This window comes from Sus scrofa, chromosome 14 (assembly GCF_000003025.6).
Source record: "Sus scrofa isolate TJ Tabasco breed Duroc chromosome 14, Sscrofa11.1, whole genome shotgun sequence".
In the NCBI taxonomy this organism is placed as follows: domain Eukaryota; kingdom Metazoa; phylum Chordata; class Mammalia; order Artiodactyla; family Suidae; genus Sus; species Sus scrofa.
Window position 1 is genome coordinate 65,009,800 of NC_010456.5, and position 20,334 is coordinate 65,030,133.

The 20,334-nt window shown below is 35.8% G+C and overlaps 1 long non-coding RNA gene across 1 annotated transcript in view; it reads right to left on the bottom strand.

Moving 5' to 3' along the window:
* The window catches only part of LOC110256660, a 132,966-nt gene continuing 112,980 nt past the window's right edge, over positions 349 to 20,334 (bottom strand). Inside the window, exon 4 of the long non-coding RNA XR_002338516.1 lies at positions 349 to 1,748. This is a non-coding gene — a long non-coding RNA (uncharacterized LOC110256660). The remainder of the gene's footprint in view (positions 1,749 to 20,334) is intronic.

Consider the following 20,334-nt stretch of genomic DNA (forward strand, 5'->3'; position numbering starts at 1 on the left):
TCTTATTCTTTTTTCCTTATTTTATTTAGTGGCAGTGATTTCCACCACTCTCTCCTCCAGATTTCTTCTTCTGCCTCATTTATTCTACACTGGTTCTTTCTAGTATTTTTTTTTTCACTTATTGTATTCACTCTCTTTTTTTATTTTTTTTAGGGCCATACCTGAGGCATATGAAAATTCCCAGGCTGGGATCAAATCAGAGCTACAGCTTCCAGCCTGTGCCACAGCAATGCAGGATCTAAGCCTATCTGCAACCTACACCACAGCTCATGGTAACACCAGATCCTTAACTCACTGAGTGGGCCAGGAATTGAAACTGTGTCCTCATGGATCCTAGTCAGGTTTGTTACCACTGAGCCATGATGGGAACTCCCTCACTTCTTATATTCTTTAAATTTTCTAGTTCTTTGAAAAAAATTATTGTAACCTCTTGCTTTATGCATCATTCTTTTCCTGAGTTCTTGTATCATCTTTACAATCATTACTCTGAACCCTTCTCATGTAGATAGCCTATTTCCACATCACTTAGTTGTTGTTCTTGGATTTTGCCTTGTTCCTCCATCTGGACCATATTCCTTTGTCATCTCATTTTGTTTACATTTCTATTTTTTTTTTTTTTTTTTTTTTTTTTTTTTTTTTTTGTATGTAGTAGCTTAGTTACATTTCTCATCCTTGGAGAAAAGACCCTTTGTTCAGGATGTCCCAGCAATACATGCCCTCTCATCATCCAAAGACCAGGGACCTGCTAAGTAGGTTTGGACCTCTGTTTTCAGACTCAGTTCTACAGGCTAGAGGATTATATTTTCTTGCTTTTGCTGTCTGCCCCCTGGTGGGTGAGGTTAGTCTAGAAGCTTGTGCAGGCTTCCTAACAGGAAGGAGTGGTGCCTGTCCACTGGTGGGTAGAGCTGGGTCTTGGCCTTCCAGTGAGCAAGGTTGCATCTAGGGGCATGTTTAGAGGTGGCTGTGGGCTGAGAAAGTCTTTAGGCAGCTTATCTACTGGTGGGTGGGGCTGTGTTCCCACCCTATTGCTTGTTTGACCTGAGGTGTCCCAGAACTGGAACGTAATTGCTGCTGGGCAAGGCCAGGTCTTGGGTCCCAAGAACCCAAAATATCTGACTTCGCCCAGAATAGACAGAGGTCTCCACCGTGTCTGCCACTAGTATGACCATGGAGAGACCAGTAGCTGCACCAGGCCTCCCCAAGACTTACAAGTAGGTATGTCTTGCCTGGGGTCCCATGTAGTCACTGCTTCTGTCGTGGGTCTGAATGTGCATTAGACCTTGTGTGTGCCCTCTAAGAGTGGAGTCTGTTTCCCCCACTCCTGAGGAGCTCCTGTTGCCAAGTTCTGCTGACCTTCAATGCCAAATGCTCTGAGGGTCCTCCTCATGAGCCTGGTGGGGCTCAAAGCTCTCACTCATATTGGCTAGGGAGTATGGTGGGGGCTCAAAGCTCTCAGTCATATTGGAGAACTTTTGTGACATAATCATCTCCAGTTTGTGGCTCACCCACCTGGCAGGTATGAGATTTGATTATATCATGAGTGCACTCCTATCATTTTGTGGTTTCTTCTTTAGGCCTTTGGATATAGAAAATCTTTTTTTTTTTTTTTTGGTGCATTCCAGTCTTTTTTTATTGATGGTTATTCAGCTGTTCGATATGATTTTGGTGTTCTCATGAAAAGAGGTGAGCTCAGAGTCCTTTTACTCTGCCATCTTGTCTCCAATCCTTCGTAACTTTAGTTTTACTCTCTACTAGAAATAGAGGATAGAGAGAAAAGGTGAAAAAATCAATCATAAACATTCAAAATGTAATATAATCAGGAATAAACAGATTTGGTATTTAAGAGTCAATGTAAGTAAGTACATAAATTAAAAGCTAGGAGACTACCTTGAAATACTAGAAACAAAGCAAGCAAATAAAAATGTGAATATTACCTGTTGCTGAATCTTGATGGTGGATATTTCTGTTCAATTTTTTGGCATGTTTAAAATTTTAATAGAAAATAATTTTCGTATTTGACACTATTGTCTTGATGTAAACTGACCACATATCAAAAAGATAAAATAATAGTATACAAATTTAAATATTGAATTTTCTTCTCTTTATGAGGATTTAATTAGTTAACAGAAAATACCACTTTTAGTGACTTTCTTCATCAATTTACCCTTATACTAGCAGAAAATGCAGCAATGGTCTTATCTGAAAAAATTAAAATATTCATTATATCAACTGGAATTCCAGCTTGATTTATTTTGCAGAGATGATGGCAGGGTTGTAATTTGAATAACATAAAAAGGAATAGGAAGCTAGATAAGAAAATTCTTAAGTTTTTTATTCAATTTTAATTGTGTATGTCACCCACAGTTCAAGCCTGCTGGTATGTTGAACTGAGAACAAAAAAAAATAATAATAAAATGATAACGCTAGGCATCAAATTCTGTTTGCCTTTGCAAATCAATATTTGGTCTCCTTAATTAAGCTTGGCTTGCAACTATTAAGTAAAGAATGTCTGCAATATTCCCCCCTTTCATCCCCAAAATTAAACAGGATGTTTAAAGCAAGCTCTCTGACACAACTTCCTGGTAATCGTTTCATTACAATTCTGTCTTAGTTTTGCTATTTGTAAATTCTATCAAAAATTTCAGCATACATAGATATCAAAATATGCAGCTGAAAAGAAATGCTGATTTCTCCTTCCATTATTAGCAATTTAATTATTAATTTAGACTGTAACATGGGCCTCTGCTTTATTATTAGGTGTCTTTGAATGGTGCCTACTCTAAATCTGGAATAAATATAAATAGGATTTGTGATTGACAGAGCACCAGAAAAGAGAGATGCTTAAAAGTAAGTTTTATGTTGATGGTCATTATTCAAGAGTGAAGTCAATTTTATCATGGATATGGATTTCCATTATCTAATGGGGCTAGGAACTCTGTTCACTATGGTTTTAACTGGCCCTTCTCTGAGCTTGAATAGTGATTTTCAGAGTGGAGCAAAATACTAATAACAGGATAAAGAACTTTTAAAATGCCTTACTTATTATCAATTGCTAAGCAGCTGGTATAGTTTTCATAGACCAAAGGTTGGAATTTTTTTCTTAAAATGGTGACAAAGTAAATAATTTAGGCTTTGTGGGCCAGACCATCTCTATCACCACTACTTAACTGCCTCTGTAGTACAGAAGCAGCCATAGAAAATACAAAAGTGGGGTGTGACTGTGCTGCAGAGAAACTTTATTTATAGAAATAGGTGGCAGGCCAGAATTGACATGCAAGCTATTGTTTGCCAACCCCTATAATAGCTGATTGACACGTTCAAGTAGAAGATGGCACGTAATGTAGAATTTGATTCCTTAGAAATCAGAATTAAAGAAGTTAAAATATTTTCAGAAGAAATGACTTATTTCTAGTTTTGTCTTCTATAAATTTTACTTGCTATTAATATGAAGTTATAAAATATAATATAAATGATATGTATGTTTTAATTCTCTTTGTTCCATGCAACCATGCAAAGTGAACATTTTCTTCAAAAGACGAAGACAACACATTCTTCAGTGTTTTGCTCCCCACTTATCAGACAAAGGTAAACACCAGGCAGAATTTATGTTAGGGCCATATATAGAAACATGGCAAAAGTAATATGAAATAAATAGGATTCTCTTTCCTAATGTGTGCAACAGTGAAGCATTTTGGTTCATTGTGAAGATATTCTCAATTCCAGCAGTGGTCTTCCTGAATTATGGCTGCATTTTGATGCATAATTTTCATGAGGATTCATGAAATACCCAACTCAAAGCCTGACACAGAATTCTTTTTTTAAAAAAATTGTTTTTAAGGACCTATTCTCTCTGAAACTCTTCCTTAGTATTCTGTCTGTGAAAGGCTGTGTACACTGGTTCAGAGTGTGGATTCTGGGGTCAGGCTGACTGAATCTGAATGCCAGTTGTGTGCCATGGGAAAACAGTTGAGCTGCTTTGTATCTCATCTTCCTCATCTTTTAAGTAGGGATAAAAAGACTGACCTCTTAAGATTATTTTGAATAAATGAGCAAATGTATATAAAACACTTAGAAACACTGGCATATGGTTAAGAAAATATGAGTGTTGAATGAATTTATACCAAATAGTTTTCTGCCTGGATTCTGAAACTGGAAATTCTTTCATGGCCCGTTAAGTAGAGAGGATGAGGGAAACAAGTGATTTACACCTATTTATTTTCTATTCAAAATAGATTTTTAAAATTTGTGGTAGATATTACTGCTGCTTACAGAAGGATTGTGCTTCTCTTTTCACTTGAAGTTGTCCACAGACATAACTTTTTTAGTCAATGATATGTGAGCAGTAGTGCAAAGTGTGAGAGTATCTCACCAATCACTTTAGCAATATTCATGGTGATGAGTATTCATTATGACCTAGAAAAATCATAATGGACACTCACCTTTCATGTTTTAATAGAAATTTAGGGTTTTTTTAATAAGCATCCATTGTATTGGGGAGCTATTTATTTGCTATATAAAATTCCTCAGAGACTGAATATATTTGATTCCTCAAAAATATTTCAAAATATTGGATTTAGTGGTCACTCAGCTACAAAGAGATAATTTAAAATTCCTGATCTCCAATTGTCAATATCCACTCTACTTTGTTGAATACAGAAGTCCAAAAGTTGTTTTATGTGTTCCCATTTTGGCTTTCTTTTCCATTTCCAGTTAACATTGCACTGATTCACAGGTGGGCTTTAAAAAAAACACATCCAAGTCTTCAGTTGGAAAAGCAAGATATAGAATGTTTTAAATAAAAATTAGAACCCAAAGAAGCTGTATATAGATTTCTTTCTATCACCTATAACTGTAACATGATTTAGAGGTTCTATGTATATTTAGAGGAATAAATATTCTGGGTATATATGAAATAGACTGCCCTGTGCTAAGCATGTTATTTATCTTTTTTCTGTACACTCAACAAGTATTCTATGAAAGCATATTTTACAAATATGGACACTGAGACTCATAGAAATGGCTTGAGTCTTAATATAGTCTAGGCATGGTTACAGGTGTTTTACATCTTCTTTCATTTAATCTTACAAAACTTTTCAATGGTAGTGTTACCATATTTTCTGGTCAAGAAACTGAAGCTCAGAGTGATTTGTCCAAAATCTAGAGACTCAAATTTGACCCAGTCTGACTGATCCATATCTGTCTTCCTTCTCCATTACTATATTGCATCATTTTAGAATGGATTTATATTTTAAATCATTTGCTTGTATTTTCTTTCCCTTCCCCATCAGACCAGATACTTCAGAATAATTTATTACAGATTGAGAGCTAATACAAGTGTTAGATTGCAATTCCTCAGTATTTCACTTGGCTATCTTTTCATTTCTGCTATCTACAAGTGATTTTTAAAATATCTGTTGAGGTTTTACATGTCAAACATTAGATACTGTCCTTGTCCTTAAATTCACATCTAATAGAGGAGGGATAGGAAGAAAAAAATTGGACTTTTGAAAATTAAACCCCAAGAGGTAAAAGAATGGAAATAATAAAGAACTTGCAGAGATAAATGAATTTAAATATAAATAATAATCAGCACAAAAGTTAATTCTGCAGGAATATTAATATGGCTAATTATGATTAGGAAAGAGAAAAGATAACAATATGAATTACCAATATAAGTAATAAAAGAAGGGGACTCTGAGATCCTAGTGGTAATTTTTTAAAAGAGGAAAAAATTTAGTGATGGCAATAAAATGTTTAGTTATAAATTTAGCAAATATCTACAATGAAAACTACACAGCATTGTTGAAAAGTTAAAGCAAAACTGGTGACTGACCAAGTTGGCATAGTAGAAAGACCCTGAGCTCTCCACCTCTCAGGAGCACACCAAAATCACAACAATCTACAAAACAACCACTGATGAAAAAGACTGGAACCTACTGGAAAAGATCTTCCACAAATAAAGGCATAAAGAAGGAACCACAATAGACAGGTAGGAAAGGTGACTCATTATATACTCAAGTGCTATGTCCAGGCTAAACAACCCACAAACAAGAATAATTATAGTGTACAGGTTCTTTCACAGGAGAGTTGTGAGCCCTATATTGGGCTGCTCAGCCTGAGTTCCTCTACCAGGAAGTGGAGCCCCAGAGCATTTGACATTGAAAGCCAGCAGGGCTTAATTTAGGGAGTCCCAAAAGACTGCATGAAATAGAGACTTCTCTTTTAAAGAGTTACACACAAAATCTCATGCACACTTGGGACCTAGGGCAAAAGTACTGCTTTGATATGAACCTGGGTCAGACCTACCTGCTCATCTTGGAAAGTCTCCAAAGATGTGGGATATGGCTTCAGCTCACCCTGGGGACATATACACTTGCAGAAGCAACAACTAGGAGTTTGTTCTACTGCATGAAATACAGTGCTGCTATTCACTATTAGGGACCCCATCCCAGCTCATGAACACCAAGACTTGGCCCTGTGCAATAACCTATGGGTGCCAATGCTAGGATGTCACATGCCAAACAACAAACTGAGTGGGGACACAACCCCACTCATCAGCAGACAAGGTACCAAAAGATTTCAGAAGCTACAGCCACCTAGAGACATGGTGCTACCCACCAGAGGGCCAAGACCCAAGTTCATGCACTAGTGGGCAAGATCAGCCGCTCCCTCCAGGAAAACTTCACAAGCCTCTAGACCAGCCTCAAACACAGGGAGCAGACATCTGACACAAGCAAACCACCCACAGCAAGACACACACTGCCCTAGGGGCCAGCTGGGCCCTATCTCCACCAAACAACAGGCCAAACTTCATACTCAACTTTGTCAATGGCAAGTAACGAGCCTTCCACCCAGAGATCTGCACTACTTCTGCTATCCAAAGGCCTTGCAGCCAAATGCTAGGATATGCCTCTGCCTGCCAGTACTCTGGAATTAACCCAAGGACATGGCTTCATCCATAAATAGCGGGAGGCAACAGCCCCAGAGTCTTCCAGACTCTAATTCCACCCAGCAGTAAGCCGGCACTAGCCCAGGGTCCGCTGGGGTTCTGCAGTCAGCTGCCTCATGACCAGGCCCTGCAAAACAATAGCCAGAAGCCTTCATATATGGCAGGGCCTGGCAACCAACCAGGCCAGGGACAAATCAAGCCTACAAGAGCACCCACAGAGTCAGCCTGCCACAACAGAAGGACCCACATCACCCTTTGTGGGGGAATTCCTAGAGCATATTGGGTCCTTGGGTGACAAGAGAGGAAGGCATTGCCAGAATACATACTATGTCTCCTACAGAGTGCCACTTCTTCAAGGTTCAAACATAATTAACCTACCACATATGTAAAAATACACATAGCAACTTGAACAAAATGAGGTGGCAGATGAACATGTTCTAGAAAAACTTTCAAGATAAAATCCCTGAAGAACTAAATAAAGTGAAGAAAGAGTTCATTGTAATGATCATAAAGATGATGAAAGAACTTGGGAGAAGAGTCAATGCAAAGAACAGAAGTAAAAAGTTTTCAACAAAGAGTTAGAAACTATCAAGAAAAACCAAATAGAAATAAATACAATATGTGAACTGAAAAATACAATGGAAGGAATCAACAGTAGACTAAATGATACAGAGGGATGGACTTGTGAGCTGGAAGACAGCAGTGAAAATCACTGCCACTGAACAGGAAAAGAATGTAAAGAAATGATGACATTTTAAGAGACCCCTGGTAAACCAAGAAATGCATTCGCATTACAGAGGTCCCAGAAAGAGAAGAGAAAGAAAACATATTTGAAAACAATAGCTGAAAACGTCTCTAACCTGAGAAGGAAACAGTCACCCAAGTCCAGAAAGTACAGAGACTCTCCCACAGAGTAAATTCAAAGATGAACACACAAAGACACATTGTAATTGAAATGATAAAAATTAAAGAGAGTGTTGAAAGTAGCAAGGGAAAAAGCAACAAATGACATAAAAGCGAACTTCCATAAAGCTATCCACTGGTTTTTCAGCAAAAACTATGCAAGCCAGAAGGGACTGTAACATCGTATTTAAGCTGAGGAAAGGGAAAAAAATCTACTACCCAGTACGGCTCTACTTCAGATTTGATGAAGAAATCAAAAACTGTATAGACAAGCAAAACACTAAAAGAATTCAGCACTACCAAACCAGGCTTAAAATGGATGTTAAAGGAAATTTTCTAGGTGAAAAAAAAAAAGAAAATGTCATAACTAGAAATAAGAAAATTATGAAAATAAAAGTATCACCTAGTAAAAGCAAACATCAAGTAAAAGGAAATCATCCATACACAAAGCTAACCACAAGGTTAAAAGACAAAAGTAGTACAATTATCTATATTCACAGTAAGCTTTCAGTATATACAAAATGTGTGTAAAATATAATATCGAAACAGTAATCATGAGGGGAGGAGAGTACAAATGAAGGATATTTAAAATGCATTTGAAATGAAGATATCAACAACTTAAAACAATCATATATATATATATATATATGAACTGCTACACAAAAACGTCATGGTAACTGTAAACTAAACAATCTCTAATAGATATATAATCACACACAGGAAAAAGGAAAACAATCATAACACTAAAGATAGTCATCAAAAGAGAACATAAATAGAATGTGGGGGATAAAAGACCTATAAAAACGTATCCAATAAATTAACAAAATGGCAATAAAAGATACAAAGGTAATATTGGTAATTACTTTAAATGTAAACAGATTACATGCTCCAACCGAAAAACAGAGTGGCTGAATAGATACAAGTAGACCTGTAGTGTGCTGCCTTCAAGAGGCCCACTTCAGATCCAGACACACACAGAGAATGAAAGGGGAGGTGGTATAAAAAGGCATTCCATGGAAATGGAAATCAATTCAATCCCCATCACAGTTCCAATGACATTTTTCACAGAAATAGAACAATCAATCCTGGAATGTGTATGGAACCACAAAAGATCCTGAATAGCCAAAGCAACCTTGAAAGGAAGAATAAACCTGGAGGCATCACACTTCCTAATTTCAAATTATACTACAAAGCTATAGTAAATAGGATCGTAACCAAAATAGTACGGTATTGGCATAAAACACAGATAAATCAGTGGAACAGAATAGAGAGCCCAGAAATACACCCATACCACATGGTCAGCTAATTTATGACAAAGGAAACAAGAACATACTTACAATGGAGAAAGAACAGTCTTTTCAATAAATGGCTTGGGGAAAACTGGTCAACCACATCCAAAAATAATAAAACTGGACAACTTTCTTACTCTACAAAAAAAAAAAAAAATTAAATCTAACTGGATTAAAGACTTAAATGTAACAGCAGAAAACCAAACACAGGCAGTAAGCTCCAGGACTGACTGTAGTCTTAACAATTTACTTTTTAATCTGACTCCAAAAGCAACAGAAACAAAAGCAAAACTAAACAATAGGACTATATCTACTAAAAATATTTCTGTACAAGCAAGGAAACTATCAACAAAATAAAAAGGCACCTTACTGAATGGAAGAAGATATTTGCAAATGATATGCACATAAGGGGCTAATAACCAAAATATACAAACAACGTGGATGGAACTAGAGAATATCATACTGAATGAAGTAAGTCAGAAAGACAAATACCATATGATATCACTTATATCTGGAATCTAATAGATGGCACAAATGAACCTTTCCACAGAAAAACTCATGGACTTGGAGAACAGACTTGTGATTGCTTAAGGGGAAGGAGGAGGGATTGGAATGGACTGGAAATTTGGGGTTAATAGATGCAAACTATTGCCTTTGGAATGGATAAGCAATGAGATCCTGATGATAGCACTGGGAACTATATCTAGTCACTTATGGTGGAAAAAGATAATTGAGAAAAAGGAATGTATATATGCATGTGTGAGTGAGCCACCTTGCTATACAGTAGAAAATTGACAGAACACTGTAAACCAGGTATAATGGAAAAAAATAAAAATCAATTAAAAAAATAGAACTACAAAACCACCCAGCAATTCCCTTTCTAGGTATTTATCTAAAGAAAATGATAAACACTATTCAAAAAGATATATGAATAAAATACATATTAAAAAGTTATATGTATCCTTAGTTTCATTGTAGCGGTATATACAAAAGGCAAGCAATGGAAGAAAACAACCCAAGTGTCCATTGATGGATGACTGGATAAAGAAGATGTGGTATATATAAACAATGGAATACTATTCAGCCTTTAAAAATATGTAAGTTATGGGGATATAATATACAGCATGATAACTATAGTCAATAATATTTTATTGCAAAACTGAAACTTGCTAAGAAAGTAAACCCTGAGTTCTCATTAAAAGACAAAAATTTTTTGAAACTCTGTTTTGACAAGGGGGTGCATATGATTATTTTGGTAATCATTTCATAGTGTATAAAAATGTCTAATAATTATGTTGTGTATTTAAAACATATTATTCTCAATTATACTTCAGTAGGAAAAGAAATAAATCTACATAGCAAAATATGCATGCCATCATTCCTTTCAAAATACAATACAAATATTTGGCATACACACACACATTGTGTATATGTGTAAAAAGAACACCTATAATTAATAAAAAGATATCCAAAAATTTTTTTAAAAATTCAGTGAAGCAAAATCCACATGCCAAAGAATAAAATTTAACCCTCCCCCTTTCTTTTTTGTTTAGGGCCATCCCTGCAGCACATGGAAGTTACCAGGCTAGGGGTCGAATCAGAGCTACAGTTGCCAGCCTATGACACAACCACAGCCACGTGGGATCTCAGTCACATCTGCAACCTACACCACAGCTCATGGCAATGCCAGATCTCTGGCCCACTAAGCAATGAACCCCTGTTTTATACTACACATGAAATTTAACTAGAAATGGATTAAGGACTTAAATATAAGGCCTAACCACCATAAAACTCTGAAGAAAACATAGGGGGGAAGCTCTTTGACGTTGGTCTTGGCAATGAAATTTTTGGATATGATACCAAAAGCACAAATAAGAAAAGAAAAAAGCAACAAGTAGGGCAACATCAAAGCAAAAAGCTTCTATACAGCAAGAGAAACAATCAACAGAATGAAAAGACAACCTATTGAACAGAAGAAAATATTTGCAAGTCATATATCAGACAAGAGATTAATAGTCAAAACATATAAAAAGTTAAATATAAGGAAACCCCCGTAAGGCTATCAGCTGATTTCTCTGCACAAACACTACAGGCCAGAAGGGAGTGGCAAGATATATTTAAAGTTCTGAAAGGAAAAAATTTGCAGTCTAGAATATCTATCCAGCAAGAATACCATTTAAAATAGAAGGTGAAATAAAGAATTTCTCCAATAAACAAAAGCTAAAAGAGTACAGCAATACTAAACCCATTCTACAAGAAATACTGAAAGGGCTTCTCTAAATAAAAAAAAGAAGGAAGAAGAAATACAATGGAGGAAAGCACAAATGGAAAGCAATCACTTAAATAAGCCAGCAGACAGATCTAAAAGAGGGGAAAAACAAGAAACTACTGTAAAAGCAATGATAAATACAAGGAACAGCAAAAGGACAAACATGAAGATATTAAAAAAAGATTTAAAATTCATAGAATGTGGGGAAGGAAAGTTAGAAAATACAGATTCTTTTTTTTTTAATAATGTGTTTGAACGTGTATGACTATCAGGCTAAAGCAAGCAGATGCAGGAAGGGGTTAACATACTTACAAAACAGGGCAACCACAAATCAAATTCAAACATTACATTCACAAAAACTAAAAAGAAGTGTTCTCAAGCATAAAATAAATGGAAATCATCTAACCAGTAAAAAAGAAAGGAGGAAAGGAGAAACAGAATCAACTGGAAAACAAGGTTTAAAATGACAATAAATACATATCTATCAATAATTACCTTAAATGTCAATGGACTGAATGCTCCCATCAAAGGACACAGAGTGGCAGATTGGATCAAACAGCAAAAACCTACAATCTGCTGTCTACAAGAGACTCACCTTAGGCCAAAGGACACATATAGATTGAAAGTGAAGGGATGAGAACAGATATTTCACGCCAATGGAAAAGACAGGAAGGCAGGAGTTGCAATACTCATATCAGACAAAATAGACTTTAAAATGAAGGCCATAAAGAAAGACAAAGAAGGACACTGTTTAATGGTAAAAGGATCCATTCAAGAAGAGGATATTACAATCATCAGTATATATGCCCCTAATATAGGCACACACAGATACCTACGACAAATACTAACAGACATAAAAGGAGAAATTTATGGGAATACAATAACATTAGGAGACTTTAACATCCCACTCACATCAAGTGGACAGATCCTCTAGACAGAAAATCAGTAAGGCAACAGAGATCCTAAATGGCACAATAGAAAAGTTAGACTTCATTGACATTTTCACGACATTACACCCAAAAAAATCAGAATATACATTCTTTTCAAGTGCACGTGGAACATTCTCAAGGACTGATCACATACTGGGGCACAAAGCTAACCTCAACAAATTTAAGAGTATATAAGTTATTTCAAGTATCTTCTCTGACAACAATGACATGAAACTGGAAATCAACCACAGGAAAAGAAATGAGAAAAAACTAACTACATGGAGACCAAACAATATGCTACTAAAAAACCAAGGGGTCAATGAGGAAATCAAGAAGGAAATTAAAAAATACCTCAAGACAAATGATAATGAAGACACAACCACTCAAAATCTAGGGGATGCCACAAAAGCAGTGCTCAGAGGGACATTCATAGCCAATACAGGCCTTCTTCCAAAAAGAAAAAAAAAATCTCAAATCAACAACTTAACCTACCACCTAAATGAGAAAAATAAAAAATGAAACCTAAAGTCAGCAGAAGGAAGGAAATTATAAAGATCAGAGAAAAAAATCAATAAAATAGAGATTCAAAAAACAATAGAAAAAAATCAATCAAACCAAGAGCTGGATCTTTGAAAAGGTAAAGAAAATTGACAAACATCTGGCCAGACTCACCAAGACGAGGAGAGAAAAAATCCAAATAAACAAAATAAGAAATGAAAAAATGAGAAATTACAATGATACTGGAGAAATACAAAAGACCATAAGAGAATACTATGAACAATTGTATGCCAACAAATTTGACAACCTAGAAGAAACGGACACTTTCTAGAGACTTACAGACTGACAAAACTGAATCAAGAAGAAATAAATCAACTGAACACAGCAATCACTAGAAATGAAATTGAATATGTCACAAAAACACTCCGTACAAATAAAAGTCCAGGACCAGATGACTTCACAGGTGAACTCTACCAAACATAACAGAGGAAATCCTAGCCACAGCAGTCAGACAAACAAAAGAAATAAAAGGTATCCAAATAGGAAGAAAAGAGGTAAAATTGTCACTGTATGCAGATGACATGATACTATATATAGAAAACCCCAAGGACTCAACCCAGAAACTACATGAACTGATCAACAAATTCATCAAAGTAGCAGGATATAAGATTAACATACAGAAATCAGTTGCATTTCTGTATACTAACAATGAAATATTAGAAAATTAATACAAAAATACATTTTAAAATTATACCCCAAAAATAAAATACCTGGAAATACACCTGCCCAAGGAGGTAAAAGACTTATTATATGCTGAAAACTATAAAACATTAATCAAGTAAATTAAAGAAGATGGAAAGAAATGGAAAGATATTCCATGCTCCTAGGTTGGAAAAATTCATATTGTAAAAATGCCCATACTACCCAAAGCAATCTACAGATTTAATGCAATCCCTATCAAATTACCCATAACATTTTTCACAGAACTAGAACAAACAACCCATAAATTTATATGGAAACATAAAAGACCCAGAATTTGCAAAGCAATCCTGAGGAACAAAAACCAAGCAGGAGGCATAACTCTCCCAGACTTCAGGCAATATTACAAAGCCACAGTCATCAAGACAGTGTGGTATTGGTACCAAAACAGACATATAGACCAACGGAACAGAAAAGAGAACAGAGAAATAAACTCATACACCTATGATCAATTAATCTTCAACAAAAGTGGCAAGAATATAAAATGGAAAAAAATACAGTCTTTTCAGCAAGTGGTACTGGGAAAACTGGACATCTGCATGTAAATAAATGCAACTAGAATATACCCTCATGTCATGCACAAAAATAAACTCAAAATGGCTTAAAGACTTAAATATAAGGTAAGACACTATCAAACTCCTGGAAGAGAACATAGGTAAAAGATTCTCTGACATCAACCTTACAAACGTTTTCTCAGGTCAGTCTCCCAAAGCAACAGAAATAAAAGCAAAAGTAAACCAGTGGGACAAACTGACAAGCTTTTGCACAGCAAAGGAAACCAAAAAGAAAACAAAAAGACAACTTTCAGAATCGGAGAAAATAGTTTCAAATGATACAACTGACAAGGGCTTAATCTCTAAAATATGCAAGCAACTTATACAGCTCAACAGCAAAAAAGCCAATAACCCAATGGAAAAATGGGAAAAAGACCTGAATAGACATTTCTCCAAGGAAGATATACAGATGGCCATCGAGCACTTGAAAAATGCTCAACATCATGATTATTAGAGAAATGGTTTTTGTTCCTCAGGATTGCTTTGATGCATTTGTCTTCAAGGAACATATACAGATGGCCAATAATCACATGTAAAAATGCTCAACATCTCTGATTATTAGAGAAATGCAAGTCAAAACTACCATGAGATACCATCTCACACCAGTCAGAATGGCCATCATTAATAAGTCCACAAAGAACAAATGCTGGAGAGGGTGTGGAGAAAAGGGAACCCTCCTGCACTGTTGGTGGGAATGTAAGCTGGTACAACCATTATGGAGAACAGTATGGAGGTACATTAGAAAACTATACATAGAACTATCATATGACCCAGCAATCCCACTCTTGGGCATATAGCCCGACAAAACTTTCCTTGAAAAAGACAAATGCACCTGCATGTTCATTGCAGCACTATTCACAATAGCCAAGACATGTAAACAACCCAAATGTCCATCGACAGATGATTGGATTAGGAAGAAGTGGTATATATACACAATGGAATATTACTCAGATATAAAAAATAACAAAATAATGCCATTTGCAGAAACGTGGATGGAACTGGAGACTCTTATGCTGAGTGAAGTAAGTCGGAGAAAGAAAAATACTATATGATATCACTTATATATGGCCTCTAATAAACAGTTAAAACAAACCTTTCCATAGAAAAGAAACTCATAGACTTTGAGAAGAGACTTGTGGTTGCCAAGGGGGAGGGAATGGGATGGACTGGGAATTTGCGGTTAATAGATGCAAACTATTGCCTTTGGAATGGATAAGCTATGAGATCCTTCTGTAGAGCACTGGGAACTATACCTATACACCTATGATGGAGCATGATAATATGAGAAAAAAGAATGCATATATGTGTGTGTGACTGGGTCACCTTGCTGTACAGTAGAAAATTGACAGAACACTGTAAACCAGCTCTAATGGAAAAAAATAAAAATCATTATAAAAGGAAAGTAAATAAAGGAAAAGAAAACTTTGAACTTGGTAAGCTTGAAGTCAGGGGAAAAATAAAACAAGATATGTAAAATGCTCGTACAAATCTATAACAAGAAAAATGTGCAAATACTTTCATTAAAAAGTCAGCCAAATAACCCCAATCCATACAAAGGCCAACAAGTACATGAAAAGGTGCTCAATGTCACTAATTATCAGGGAAATGAAAATCAAACCCATAATGAGATATCACCTTAAACCTGTTAGAATAGCTATTATCATAAAGACAAACGACAATAAAGGTTGGGGAAAATGTGGAGAAAAGGGAAGTCTTTTGCATTGTTGGTGGCAATGTAAATTGGGACAACTACCATGGAAATCAGTATGGTGGTTCCTAAAAAAAATTAAAAATCTAATTACCATATGATCTTACTTCTGTGTATACATCTGAACAACAAGCTATTAGTATCTCAAAGAGATAGCTGCACTACCATGGTCATTTCATTGTAGCATTATTCACAATAGCCAATCAAAGGCTGAAGCGAGTGTTTTATTTGTATATAACATTGTATACATTATAGTATACATCTTACATATTCTATAACATATATTTATCTGTGTGATTATTTTTCAGCTATAAAAAAGAACAAAATCTTGTCATCTGCAACATGGATGGACCTTGAGTGCATCATGCTGAATGAAAGGTCAGACAGACAAAGACAAATATGGTATGATCTCACTTAAATGTAAAATCTAAAGAACTGACCTCAGAAAAATAGAGAGGAGATTTCTTTGTTGTTATTTTTAGGGACTAGTGGGTGGGGGAAATGGGAAGATGTTTGTCAAAGGGTATAAACTTGCAGTTAAAATCCAAATAAACTTCTGGGGATCTAATATACAAATGGAAACTATGGTTAACAATACCATATTGTATACTTGAAGTTTGCTTAGAGAGTAGATTTTTAATGTTCTCACCACAACGGCAAACAAAAAAAAAGGTGATTATGTGAAGTAATGATGATGGATATATTAACTAACTTTATTTTACTTTTACAAATTAGAATATAGTTGATTTACAATGTTGTACCAATTTCCGCCGTAAAGCAGAGTGACTCAGTCACACATATATACACATGCTTTTTTATATTCTTTTTTATCATGTTCTATCCCAAGACTCTGAATATATTTATTTCCCTGTGCTATACAATAGTACAGCTTATTGTCTATCCATCTAAATGTAATAGTTTGCATCTACTAACCCCAAATTTCCAGTCTATCCCACTTCCTCCCCACTCCCCCTTGGCAACCATAAGTCTGTTCCCAGTCTGTTTCTGTTTTGTATATAGGTTCTTTCATGCCATATTTTAGATTCCACATATAAGTGATATTATACGGTATTTGTCTTTCTCTCTCTGACTTACTTTACTTAGTATGAGAATCTCTAATTGCATCCATGTTGTTGCCAGTGGCATTATTCATTTTTTTTTTTTTTACAGCTGGGCTAAGTAACATTCCACTGTATATATGTATCACATCTTCTTAATCCATTCATTTGTTGATGAACATTTAAGTTGTTTCCATGTTTTGGCTATTATGAATAGTACTGCTTAACTAACCTTATTTTGCTAATCTTTTTACAATATATGGGTATATCAATTATCGTGTTGCACAATTTAAACTTAGCACAGTGCTATACATCAATTGTATCTCAAAAAAGTTTGAAAAAAAGTTAATGCAGCGAAGGACTCAGACACTTTGAAAAAGAAGATAAATGAATTGCTAATAAGGATATGATGAAGTATTTCAACATCATTAGTCATCAGGAAACTTAAGATTGAAACTTCAATGATATACAATTTCATACCCACTAGAATGGCTGATATTAAAATGACTGGCATACCAAAAGTTGACAAAAATGTAGACTAGCAGGAGCTTTCATACATAGCTGGTAAAAGCATAAAATGGTTAATATCTTTGGGGAAAGATTAGTTTCTTATACCCTTACCCTATGGCCCAGCAATCACTCCTAGCTAATTATCATAGAGAAATGAAAATATGTTTCCTGGAGTTCCCGTCATGGCTCAGTGGTTAACGAGCCTGACTAGGAACCATGAGGTTGCTGGTTCGATCCCTAGCCCAGTGGGTTAAGGGTCCAGTGTTGCCTTGAGCTGTGGTGTAGGTCACAGATGCAGCTCAGATCTGGCATTGCTGTGGCTATAGTGTAGGCCTGCAGCTGTAGCTCCAATTAGACCCCTAGCCTGGGAACCTCCATATGCCATGGGTGCAGCCCTAAAAAAGAGACAAAAGAAAAAAGAAAAAAATATGTTTCCTTAGCTCCCATGGTAAAGTGTATTGTCAAAAACTAAATAAGCAGAAATTGGCACAACGCTGTAAATCAACTATAATTTTAAAAATAAAATAAATTAGTAAATCTTTAAAATAAAATATTGGTCATAAAAATTTTTTTAGTGAAACCCGCCTTTGGTATGTCTGAGATTAAAACATGTTTTAAAATGCTGCCTTTTCAAAGTAAACTTTAATTTCAAGTAAGAAGTGTAAGTAATTTCCCATCCATTGGGAGATTATTTGACTAAGTCATCAAAGTTTTAAAAGACTAAATTTTCCCCCAAGTAATTTTCATGGCATTCGTTCCATTCAACTCACATTATTTAGTGTCTCCTAGTACTGTCTATTGTATTAGAGTTCAAGTGATAAAAAAGATTATCAACCTTTATTGCACCTATAACATAGTTGGGCAGATGAACACATAAACATCTCATCTAAGGTAGACAGTGAAAAATGCTATAGTGGAACTAGAATAAATTCGCTATATACTATAGATGTGGAAACAGAGCTTAATTTGAGAATATACAGAAATATTCCTTAGGCAATATGGAATTTGCAAAGTTTAACAGGCAGATATGGTGACAAAAATAAAAGGCAATCACTGAAAATTTACACCAAAGTTGTCTTAATTTCTTAAAACTGTGACCTAATGATGTTAGTAAATATTGAATGAAGTCACTGAATAGTTATTACATCAGCAAATATTTCATAAGTACCTCATATGTCAAATCTGACAATTGATATACTAGGTACTTAGTAAATGCTTATACTTCATACACTTCTTTCCATTACCATAGCAACAACCCTAGTCCATATGGATGGTCTCCTATGTGGATTGAATGACTTGCTAAGTGGCTTCCCCTTCTTTTAATGTCCTCTGCTGCATTCTCTTCACAGCAGAATGATCTTTTAAAAACCTACTAGAAACATGTCATAAGGGCTTTAAGTCAGATGACACTTGCTCTTGAAGTGTTTTGTGCTTTTATATGGCTATATCTTTCTAATACTTCAAATTTTACCTAGTGTTCACATTTTCAGCTCATCTTTCCCCTGATAACTCTCCTTTGGTCTTCCCAGCTCAAAAACATCTTTACTTTAGCACCATGTCCATTTTAATTTGTACTTAAATATTGGTCTGTTTCTTTATGATAGGTCTCCCCAGCAAGACAGCCACCTAAGGGCAGGGATTTTGCTTTTTCGGCTACCTCATGTACACCTAACATCTGGTATGGAGCCAGCACATGGTAGACACTGATTAAATATTTGCATAATGCATTGTGGGCAAAATTAGACATGATCCCTGATTTCATGGAAATAACAGCCTAGTGAGAGAGACAGATATTAATCAAATCATCACCAAAGTAAATGGAAAATTTTAAGCTGATAAGTGTTTGAGATTGATCATGTGATTTTATGAGACCATATAATAAAAAGAGGAGACCTCCCTAGAGGACTCAGCAAGGACTGTCCCCAGGAGGGTGCAGTTGAGCTGCAATCTGAAAGGTGAGTAAAAGTTACCAGGAGAGGTGAGGTGAGAAGCCCTTTTCAGAAAGTGAGAATGCCTTGTGCAAAAGTTTTGTCATGAGATTGAACATGATGGGTTGGAGCAATAAATCTCTATTGGGGGACATTTGGGAACATCTGGAGGTATTATGGGTTGTCCTAACAGAAGAGGGATATGCTACTGGCATCAAGTGAGTTGAGGCCAGAGACTGCTAAACATCCTAACAACAACATGAAAGCCTGCCGCAGAAAAGGAAATATTCTAACCAAAATATCAAAAGTGCCAAAGTCAGACTTCCAGTACTGGCTCAGTGGAAACAAATCCAACTAGGAACCATGAGTTTGCAGGTTTGATCTCTGGCCTTGCTCAGTGGGTTAAAGATCCATCATTGCTGTGAGCTGTGGTGTAGGTTGCAGATGTAGCTCAGATCCCGCCTTGCTGTGGCTGTGGTGTAGGCCAGCAGCTGTAGCTCTGATTAGACCCCTAGCCTGGGAACCTCCATATGTCACAGACGTGGCCCCAAAAAAAGCAAAAAAAGAAAAAGAAAAAGTGCCAAAGTTGAGAAACCCTGGCTTGGGCTAGAATATTCTCAAACATTTTATATTTCAGGAAGAAATCTTATTTTACAATATAATCCAGTCTACATACATAAAATTAAAAACCATTTACTCAATATAATATTGACCCTTTTGCTTGTGATGTTCATTTTATTTCCTTTTCAGTACTGTTTGATATATTTTAATAATGGTCTTTACTCCCCAAATGTATTTCAGGACACACTTTAAGCCTCAGTCTGAAGTTAGAAAAATCCTTCCATGAAGGACCTGAAAGAAAGCAACTGGATAGACCTCAGAAATCAAGGGGAAGATTGGGAAATGGTAGGAAATGTGAGGTGGGCAGGGCTGGGGCTCTTTAGGGGCTCAGAGGACACAGGAGAGATTTTTGCCTTTAT